The following is a 10,979-nucleotide window of genomic DNA, read 5'->3' on the forward strand; positions in this document are numbered from 1 at the left end:
GGATTTCAAGAGAGATGGCTGGGACTCTCTCTCTATGCCTCTCTGAGTTTTCTTAACTCATTCATTTCCACTGAGGTCACTGAAGGAATTCATGGAATTTTTGGCATCAAAAAGTATTAGAAAGACAAGATGTGATGACATAAATGTGAATTAGTGACAGTGTCCATATTTCTTCTCTGGAGCTGTCACCCATCTACAGGTTGGCATGCCTTCATCGATCCAGCCTCAGGACTTTCCTTAACCTAAATCACTTGAGGACTAGCTTCTGGGAGAGAAAACTGGGCAGAATATTAGCCCCACAAGTCCCATGAAAGCTTTCTAAGCTTGTCTAGATGCTAGGTCTCTCATCTCATAGCCCACGTCCCTCTGGGTGGCTTCTGGTCTGCATATCTCTATATTCAAGTTTAAATGCCTGAATATTACACATTATCCTTGGATCTGTATGTAGGTCCTAGGCTGCTAAATGAGAAATTCACTTCTCCAACCAATGCTAAAACACGTGTTTCCAGTATTCAGCCATTCCATGATCTGAATTGGGCTCTGTACTTTCCAGGCTCCTAGACCAAGGAATTCACATTTCTAACCAGTCCCAAAGTGTATGTTCTTGGGATTCAACCACTCCAAACTGACCTGGTAATCCTCCCGGATTTCTCTTCAGAAATCTGTCATGAAAATTCAGTTAGGACACTAACTGTCAAAGACTCTCTACATGCTCCACTTCTAAAACGAAAAACTTTCACTCCACTGCCTGTGATGTGTGGTTTCCAGTTGCCAAGTCAGTACCATGAACACTGACTGGTTTGTTGTTGTTTCCTCTTAGGATTTGTGCGTCTGGCTGGAGGGGATGGACCCTGCTCAGGGCGAGTAGAAGTGTATTCTGGAGAAGCCTGGATCCCAGTGTCTGATGGGAACTTCACACTCCCCACTGCCCAGGTCATCTGTGCAGAGCTGGGTTGTGGCAAGGTTGTGTCTATCCTGGGACATGAGCTCTTCAGAGAGTCCGATGGCCAGGTCTGGGCTGAAGAGTTCAGGTGTGAGGGGGAGGAGCCTGAGCTCTGGTCTGCCCAGAGTGCCCTGTCCAGGGGGCACTTGTCACCACAGTGGAGCTGCTCAGGTTGTCTGTTCAGGTGAGATGCAGTCAGGCCTTTCACCTCTGTGAACACCCTGCTCAGGTGAGAAAGTCATGTAATTTTGCTGAAACTCTGTCTTCTTCTACCAGCATACTCAGAAGTCCGGCTCATGACAAATGGCTCCTCTCATTGTGAGGGGCAGGTGGAGATGAACATTTCTGGACGATGGAGAGTGCTCTGTGCCTCCCCTTGGAGTCTGGCCAATGCCAATGTTGTCTGTCGTCAGCTTGGCTGTGGAGTTGCCATCTCTACCCTCAGAGGACCACAGTTGGTGGAAGGAGGTGACCAGATCCTAACAGCCCGATTTCACTGTTCGGGGGCAGAGTCCTTCCTGTGGAGTTGTCCTGTGACTGCCCTGGGTGTCCTGACTGTTCCCATGGCAACACAGCCTCTGTGATCTGCTCAGGTAAGAGAGAGGGAAGGGCTACTGGTACTCAGGATGCTCCTGGAGTGAAATGTCTCCAAGAGTAGAGAGTGAGGTTAAAGAGGCTTCAGAGTCAGAGATTTGTTTCGTGGTGAAATATGGATCTTCTCATTGTTCCTTCATTTTTCAGGTCAGGGCAAGAAGTGTGAAGGGGAATAATATATTTTTAAGCAACATTGTTGCTCACATGTAATCACAGAAAACAATGTAGGAGCAGTAAGTACAGATCTCAGTATGAACCCCAGCCCAGAGCAGCAAAGAGAATGTCCCAGCACACAGTCACTGTCGTCCCCAGTATCTGTGTCTTCCCTCCTCGACAAGGAAGAGTACTTACTGAACTTCTACTGACATAGAGAGTTTTATCAATGTTTGAACTTTATGTAAAATGATGCTGTATGTTTCATTTTTTGTATCTAATTTCATAGACTCAAAATTATGTTTGGGATTCACACATGATGTTTTATATTGTAGCACTTTATTTTTTTTATTACTGTAGAATATGCTTTGAATGATCACATGACCATGTACTGATCCATTCTACTGACAGTATAGATCTGAGTTATTTCCAGTTCTTGACTATTACAAATATGATACTACAACTTACCATGACAATGTCTTTGGATGCAAATATGTGTTACTATTTTCCATGTTTAACCCTTGGTCTTTTATTTTCATTTTCTTAATCAAATGGTGTCCTTTGATGACTCATCTCTTAATCTTATGTAAATATAGCTTACCAACATTTTTCTGTACATTTAATGCTCCTTATATTTTTTTTAAAAAGAATTTTCCCTACTCTAAGATTGTAAAAACATTCTCTAAAGAGTATCTTATGGAAATTTTATTATATTTCTCTTGCATATTATTGTGCATTCCTTCTGGGATTGATATCTGTGTCAGATAAGGGTCAGGTTTCATATGGACATCCAACTGACTCAGAATCTTTTTCTGAAAATACTCTTCCCCACTGCAGTGCTGCCTTCATCATAAGCAAAAGGGCAATTATGTCTGTCTTATTTGAGACTCTCTATTCTGTTCCATGTTGTCATTTGTCTATCCTTGCACAAATACTGCATTTTCTTAATTATCATAACTTTGTAGTTGTTGTTGTTCAATCGCTAAGTCATGTAATGACTCTTTGTGACCCCATGGACTACAGCACACCAGGCTTCCCTGTCCTTCACTATCTCCCTGAATTTCAAACTTTGTAGTTAGTCTGAATAATTTTAATTTACAAGAGTTACTTTATATTAACTCCTCTAATATCATTGCTTTTGTTACCAACTGTGGTGTTCATTCTTGGTTGCTTGTATTTTGTATGAATTTAGAAGTCAGCTTGTCATTTTCACCAAAAGAAAAGCTTAAGGGTATCATTGAGATTAGATTTAAAAATTTAAGAGTAGTCATAGCAATTTGAGGATGATTGACATTGACAATGTTTGAGTTTTCCAAATCATTGACATAATACATCCCTCCGTTCGGTTAGATCCTGAATTTCAGAGAATTTGCCCATCTTCTACTAGGATTTCTCCTAGGTAATTTATTTTTGATGTTATGAGTATTTTTACGAAAGTGTCCTGGCAATGAATTCTCTTTGACTTGTTTTCATCTTTTAATTCTTTCAATTTTGATGTATGTTGAGACATAAAAATGTTGGGAAAACACTATAAAAATTCATTTATGACCTTTACCTGGATTTCTAATTGTTAGTATCAATATTTTGCTTTAATCTGTGTGTGTGTGTCCTTCCATTTCTGTTCCACTTCTCCCCCATTTCTTCCTGAATATGTAAATTCTTTCTGAATTCAGTTGACGACTTGATGTTCCTTTATCCTTAGAACAGTTCTGGGAATTTCCTTACAGAACCAGAGTTCAGTCAAGACTTTAGTGACATCAGCTCCAGGTGACATCTGATTGCAGCACTGAAAGACCCCACTGAAAGACTGCCAAAACTGAGTTTTTTTCCTGATTAATGACCCAAAGTCATAACCAAAATTAAGTACATATTTTTTTTTTTCAGCTACTAAGTTTCACCTTTTCATATTGATCAAATTGCCAAAGTCTGTTGGATCACAGAAAAAGCAAGAGAGTTCCAGAAAAACCTCTACTTCTGCTTTATTGACTATGCCAAAGACTTTGATGTTGTGGATCACAACAATCTGTGGAAAATTCTTAAAGAAATGGAAATACTAGACCACCTACCTGCCTCCTGATAAATCTGTGTGCAGGTCAAGAAGCAACAGTTAGAATTGGACATGGAACAGCAGACTGTTTCCAAATTGGGAAAGGAGTACGTCAAGACTGTATATAGTCACCCTGCTTATTTAACTTATATGGCAGAGTACATCAGGTGAAATGCTGGGCTGGATGAAGCACAAGCTGGAACCAGGGAGAAATATCAATAATCTCAGATATGCTGATGACACCCTTATGGCAGAGAGCGAACAGGAACCGAAGAAGCCTCTTGATGAAAGTGAAAGGAGGAAAGTGAAAATGCTGGCTTAAAACTCAACCTTCAAAAAACAAAGATCATGGTATCTGGTCCCATCATTTCATGGCAAATAGATGGGGAAGCAATGGAAACAGTGACAGACTATTTTCTTGGGCTCGAAAATCACTGCAGATGGTGACTGCAGCCATGAAATTAAATGATGCTTGCTCCTTGGAAGAAAAGCTATGACCAACCTAGACAGCATATTAAAAAGCAGACACATTACTTTGCTGACAAAGGTCCATCTAGTCAAAGCTGTGATTTTTCCAGTAGTTATCTTGCCTGAAGAATCCCAGGGGACAGTGGATCCTGGTGGGCCGCTGTCTCTGGGGATGCACAGAGTCGGACACGACTGAAGTGACTTAGCAGCAGCAGCATGTATGGATGTAAGAGTTGCGCCATAAAGAAAGTTGAGCACCGAAGAATTGATGCTTTTGAACTGTGGTGTTGAAGATTCTTGAGAGTCCCCTGGACTCCAAGGAGATCAAACCAGTGGATCCTAATGGAAATTAGTCTTGAATATTCATTGGAAAGACTGATACTGAAGCTGAATCTTCACTACTTTGGCCACCTGATGAGAAGAGCTGACTCATTGGAAAAGACCCTGATGCTGGGAAGATTGAGGGCAGGAGGAAAAGGGGATGACAGAGGATGAGATGGTTGGATGGCATCACCAACTTGATGGACATGAGTCTGAGCAAGCTCCAGAAGTTGGTGAAGAACAGGGAAGTCAGGCAAGCTGCAGTTAATTGGGTCACAAAGAGTTGGACATGACTGAGGGACTGAACTGAAGCGAACCAAATGTTTTGGAAAAACTGCCATACAACCATATAACCAGAACTCTTGCTATGTGACCTGAATTAATTGAAGAATACCCTCTGATTTTGCATTTTGATGTTTCAACTTTATGCTGAGCTAATGTGCGGCTACACTTATTCTTTAATCTTAATTGCAGCTAACAAGTTTTTCAGCTCTAGAAGTAATTTGGTTTTTGGTATCATTTCTCTGCAAAGATATACATTTTTCAATTAATTCCATAAGCACTTTAACCATGGCTACATATATTCTTGTCAGGTAACTCTAGCAGCCTAAAACCCTGATAAATTTTTTCTAATGTTTCCTTTTTCCTTTCTGTTTTTCATGAGATCTATTTTATATGTGTTTGTTTTAAAGATATACATTGAAGAAATTGTAGAAATCCTTCAGAACGATTTTTGTTTTGCTTTTACTTAGGGATAGCTTTGGGCTTCCCTGGTGGCTCAGATGGTAAAAAACCCGCCTGCAGTGTGGAAGACCTGGGTGTGATCCCTGGGTTGGGAAGATCCCCTGGAGGACGGCTTGGCAACCCACTCCACTATTCTTGCCTGAAAAATCCTATGGCAGAGGATACTGGTGGGCTATAGTCCAAGGGGTTACAAAGAGTCGGACATGACTGAGCGACTAAGCACAGTACAGGGGATAAATTTAGGGATACAACTTACTTAACTCATTCTTACAGCAACACTTGGGTTAAAAACAGAAACTGTGGTACTGTCAGAAACAGAACTCTCCAGGGAGAAGGTGAACACTAAGAGTATGATAACTTTACTGCTGGGTCACAGCTCTCATTTTAGGCTCCATCAGTAGGTCATTATTTTCCTTAATTCAGTTTCCTGTTCTTCAACCCTTCCAGACTTCTGATCATTGTTGTTTCTTCAGGAAACCAGACCCAGGTGCTGCCCCAGTGCAACGACTCTATGGCAGAATCAGCAGGCTCTGAGGCCTCAGCGGAGAGCGCCTCCTACTGCTCAGGTGAGGGTCCCTCAAGACAGAAGACCCTTCTTAACCCTTGAAGTCATTGCCCCATCGTCCCATTTCTCTCTCCTCAGACAGAAGACAGCTCCGCCTGGTGGGGCGGAACAGGTCCCTGCGCCGGAGAGTGGAGATCCTTGACCAGGGCTCCTGGGGCACCATCTGTGATGACGGCTGGGACCTGGACGATGCCCGCGTGGTGTGCAGGCAGCTGGGCTGTGGAGAAGCCCTCAATGCCACAGGGTCTGCTCACTTTGGGGCAGGATCAGGGTCCCATCTGGCTGGACGACGTGAACTGCACAGGAAAGGAGTCCCACGTGTGGAGGTGCCCTTCCCGGGGCTGGGGGCAGCATGGCTGCAGACACAAGGAGGACGCGGGGGTCATCTGCTCAGGTCCGCGCTGCACACTGTCCACAGGCTAGGGGAGGGGTGGGGCCCCGCAGGACGGGGGTCTGAGGCCCTGAGGGAGAGAAGCTGAAAGGAGCAGAGAAGGAGGCTTCCTCCCATGAAGCCTGTCTTTCCAGCAGACATGAAGACGAGGTGCTTTCACTTCCTTCTGCAGCAGCTGAGGTTCTGGTCCTTTCTTCTCAGCAGTGTTTCCTGGTAGAGCCATTTCTTACAGTTTTTCTTAAAAGCAGGGCTCTCTCTCCAGTTGCATACAACAAATTTAAACCCGCGGTATTAGTTTCTGTTTGCTTCCCTAACAATTTACCAACTAGTGGTTTAAAACAGCATATATTTATTTCCTTTCTCTTCTCTAGCTTAGATGTCCAGCAGGGGTCTCACTGGGCTGGGATCAAGGCGCCAGCAGGGCCGCATCACTTTTGCGGCTCTAGGGGAGAATCTGTTTCTTGCCTTTTCAAACTTCTTGAAACCACCTACATTCCTTCCTTCACAGCACCCTTCATCCATTATCAGACCAGCAATGCTGCAGGCCTCCAGCCATTATCCAGAGTCACATCTCTCTTTCTAGCCGGAGCTAAGAAAAGTATTCCACGTTTAAGGACAGTGGGTCTAAGGATGTGATTAGACTGGGCTCATATTGTTAATACATCATCTCACCATCCCGAGGTCCTTACCTTAATCACATCTGTAAATCCCTCTTGTCAGGTATGGTAACATATTCACAGGTTGCAGAGATTGGGATGTGAACATTTTTGGATTAATTATTATCCCTATCTCCCTAATATCCACATCACATCCCTTTGATATACTCTTTAAAGATTTCATCAGGAAGCAGGATTCAGCTGCCCCTCCCTGACTAGTGCCCATGCAGTTTGGTCTTCCTCTCAGTTCATATCCACTACACCATTGTGGTAGAAATAGAAAGACAGACACAAATGGACAAAGTCAGTTAAAAGGGAGGTGATGTCAGTGTTGTCATCTAGTGGGTATCTCTTTAACAAGGTCAGAGATGAATGTTGACCATTTCTAGAAGAAAGGAAAACCTAGAACATCCAGCAAAGTTTTACTGTGTCCTGTATCCTCCCCTTTCAACCTTAGAGTTCCTGGCCCTCAGGATGGTGAGCGAGGACCAGCAGTGTGCTGGGTGGCTGGAAGTTTTCTACAATGGGACCTGGGGCAGTGTCTGCCGCAGCCCCATGGAAGACATCACTGTGTCCGTGATCTGCAGACAGCTTGGCTGTGGGGACAGTGGAACCCTCAACTCTTCTGTTGGTCTCAGGGAAGGTTCTAGACCTCGGTGGGTGGATGGAATCCTCTGTCGGAAAACTGACACCTCTCTCTGGCAGTGTCCTTCTGACCCTTGGAATTATACTTCATGCTCTCCCAAGGAGGAAGCCTATATCTTGTGTGCAGGTGACTTACTATTTCTGTGTGTCTGTCCCAACCCTGTAGGATGCAGTGAGATTTGATATTTTAATTTCTAAGTGATGATTTAAATTTGGGTCCACAAAATACATAAACTGAAAATGTTAGTTGCTCAGTTGTGCTCTTTGTGACCACATAGACTGTAGCCTGCCAGGCTCCTCTGTCCTTGGGATTCTCCAGGCAAGAATGCTGGAATGGGTTACCATTCCCTTCTCCAGGGGATCATCCTGACCCAGGTATGAAATTGGGTCTCCTACACTGAAGTCAGATTCTTTACTGTCTGAGCCACCAGAGAAGCTTAAATGAGGTAAGAATGAAACTAATTTAATCCACATATTCCAACCTTGTTTGTTAACATTTTTAATTGAGATGTAATTCCTGTAACATTATATTAGTTCTAAGGGTAAAACATAGTGTTTATGTATTTGTACATATTGGTAATCACCACACATACAGTATCCATCACCACATGCAGTTACAATTTTTTTCTCTTATGATCCCACAAGTAAGAATTTGCATGCTGAAACTAAACCCAGCACAACCAAATAAATACTTAATTTTAAAAGAGAGTATAATTTTCTTCATAGCATCATGGTTTTTTTTCACATAAGGTTTTCCCTGGTAGGTCAACTGGTAAAGAATCCGCCTGCCATGCAGGAGACCCTGGTTTGATTCCTGTGTCTGGAAATCCGCTGGGAAGGATATGCTACTCACTACAGTATTCTTGGGCTTCCCTTGTGACTCAGCTGGTAAAGAATCTGCCTGCAATTTGGGAGACCTGGGTTTGATCCCTGGGTTGGGAAGATCCCTGGAGAAGGGAATGGCTACCCACTCCCATTCTCGCCTGGAGAATTCCATGGACTCTATAGTCCACGGGGTCACAAAGAGTTGGACATGACTGAGTGACTTTCACAAACACTATATACAAAAATGTTATCTTCTTTCCTATATTACTGTTTTAAGATATCTTTCATGACAATATTTTTTCTCTAGAATGTTTTAAGATTTCTTATTTATTCATAGGAACTCTTTATAAACAAATATTACCTACTGTTTTCCTTAAATATTTTTGTAACATTTTCCCCATATTTTACATATATTTTTAAGGTTGTATATGTGTATGGATGGGTTATGTGGTCAAATCTGTAATGTTTTACTTTTTTGACTTCTGCCTTTAGTGCAATGTTTAAACACCATTCTTCATCTCAAAATAACATTGAATCAAGTTTATTTTCTGCAAACAATTTTATAGTTCCACTAAAGAATATTCAAAACTTAATTTCAAATTTATTTATTTATCTGAATTTATTTTACTATGTGTGATGGTGTAACATCATCACCAGATAGGAATTACATTTTAGATATGCGATATCTTAGCTCCATCACAAAATAAAAGCACACGGTTTCATGAGTTCATGGATATGACATCAAAAGTACAGGCAACAAGCAAAAATAGACAAGTGGGAATATACCAAACTAAAAAGCTTCCAAAACCAAACGAAAGATCAACAAGTGAAAAAGCAAGCTAACACAAATTATATAAGGTATTAATTTCCAAAAATAATACGGAACTCCTATAACTTAAGAGATTAAAAAAACGAACAAAATTAAAACCTAATAACTCAAGTGAAAAATTGGCTAAGGGCTTGAATAAACATTTCTCTAAGGAAGACATAAAATGGCAATAGGTATATCAAAAAAAAAAAGCTTGACATTGTTAATCATCAGGGAAATGTAAATTAATACCACAAAGAGATATCATCACACATGTCAGAATGACTGGTTTTTTTTTGTTGTTTGTTTTTTTTAAAGACACTTAGTGTTCGCAAGGCTGTGGTGATATTGACACTTTATGTGTAGTTATCCACATTAAATGTGTCAATTGTACTAATAAAACTATGTAATCCAGGGTTAAATCTCTGGGCTTTCACTGTCAGGGTCCAGGTTCAACCCTGACCTGGGAACTATGAGCCCATGAGCAACAGCCAGCCAGCAAACAAACAGCAGCACAAAAACTACGACCAAAACACCTGTATGATCTGTGCTGACGCCCCTGTTCATTCTTGGTGTTGTTAGCTGCATTTTCTCTCTGCTCTGCATTAGTGTTGCTCAGTGTTCATCAGTTTTCAATGAGCCACGTTTAAAGGGTTTTCTTCTATATTTTCTATTTAATGCTTACCTTCTTTATTAATTTTTGTTCCTTTCTAAATTAACCCCAACATTCTATATTCTTGACTTTCTCATCTAGTTTCTTAATTGGAAGCTTACTTTTTTCACTTTCAGTCTTTCCTCTTCCCTAATTCTAGGGTATAATTTTCCCTTAGGCACTACTTGAGTTTCATTAGAAGAATTTATCATACCATTATTTTGTGTTTATTATCGTTATTTCACAATATTTTGTAAGGTTTAAATTTATTCCCAGACTCAGGTGATGTTTGGAAGGACCTTGCTGAATTTCCCAAATAGAGGTGGCTATAAATATTTTCTTATTAGTTCTTAATTTTATTCCACTGTGGTCAGAGTAAATATTCAAGTATGAATTCAAATATTCAAATATAAATTCAAAGAGTGAAAGATTTTGTCCTATTATGTAGTCATTTTGGTAAAAGTTCCGAGTGCATGTACAGCAATGTGAACTCTTGCGGTGTTGGGTGCGTTGCTCTTTGTGTTACTTAGTTAAACGTGCTGACTATTTGTTGTACATCTACTGAATTCTTCTCTGTTTTTTGTATGTTTGGTCTGCATGCTACTGAAAAAGATCTGGTAATAATCCCCCATTTTGATTGTGATTTTGTCTATTTCTTCTTTTCACTCTGTCAAGTATGTTTCAAAGTTATGTTCTATTACCTTTCTTGAATTTTGTTGTCTAAAATATCTTTATTAAGGTGCATCTCATTATAATCATGAAGATTCCCTCTTTAATTCAATTAGTGTATCTTGACTTAAAGTCTACTTTCTGGGACATCGATATAGCTACTCCAGTTTTGTTACAGTTAGTACATTTTTCCATCATTTTACTTTCAACCATTCTTTGCTTTAATAATATAAGGAGGGCATTTTGCAAGTAACATTTGTGTCAATTTTGTTTTATCTTAATCCATTCACTGTAAATGCAATTACTGATATTGATGTGTTGGTATCTGCCATTTGTTTTTAATTGATCCCCGTGTTTTATGTTCCTTTTTGTCTCTTTTTCCTTCCTTTTGTATTAGATAAATCTGTTATTATTCCAGATTTTCCTTTTTCCTTTTGATTTTCAGCAGCTTTACTAGGAGTGGGGGTTTTCATACTCTTCCATTTATTTTTTTAAAAA

General features: G+C 40.7%; 1 pseudogene; it reads left to right on the plus strand.

Moving 5' to 3' along the window:
- Positions 1-820: 820 nt before the first annotated feature.
- On the plus strand, positions 821-7,654 carry LOC108635305 (annotated as a pseudogene).
- Positions 7,655-10,979: the final 3,325 nt, after the last annotated feature.

This window comes from Capra hircus, unplaced genomic scaffold, assembly GCF_001704415.2.
Source record: "Capra hircus breed San Clemente unplaced genomic scaffold, ASM170441v1, whole genome shotgun sequence".
Classification (NCBI taxonomy): Eukaryota; Metazoa; Chordata; class Mammalia; order Artiodactyla; family Bovidae; genus Capra; species Capra hircus.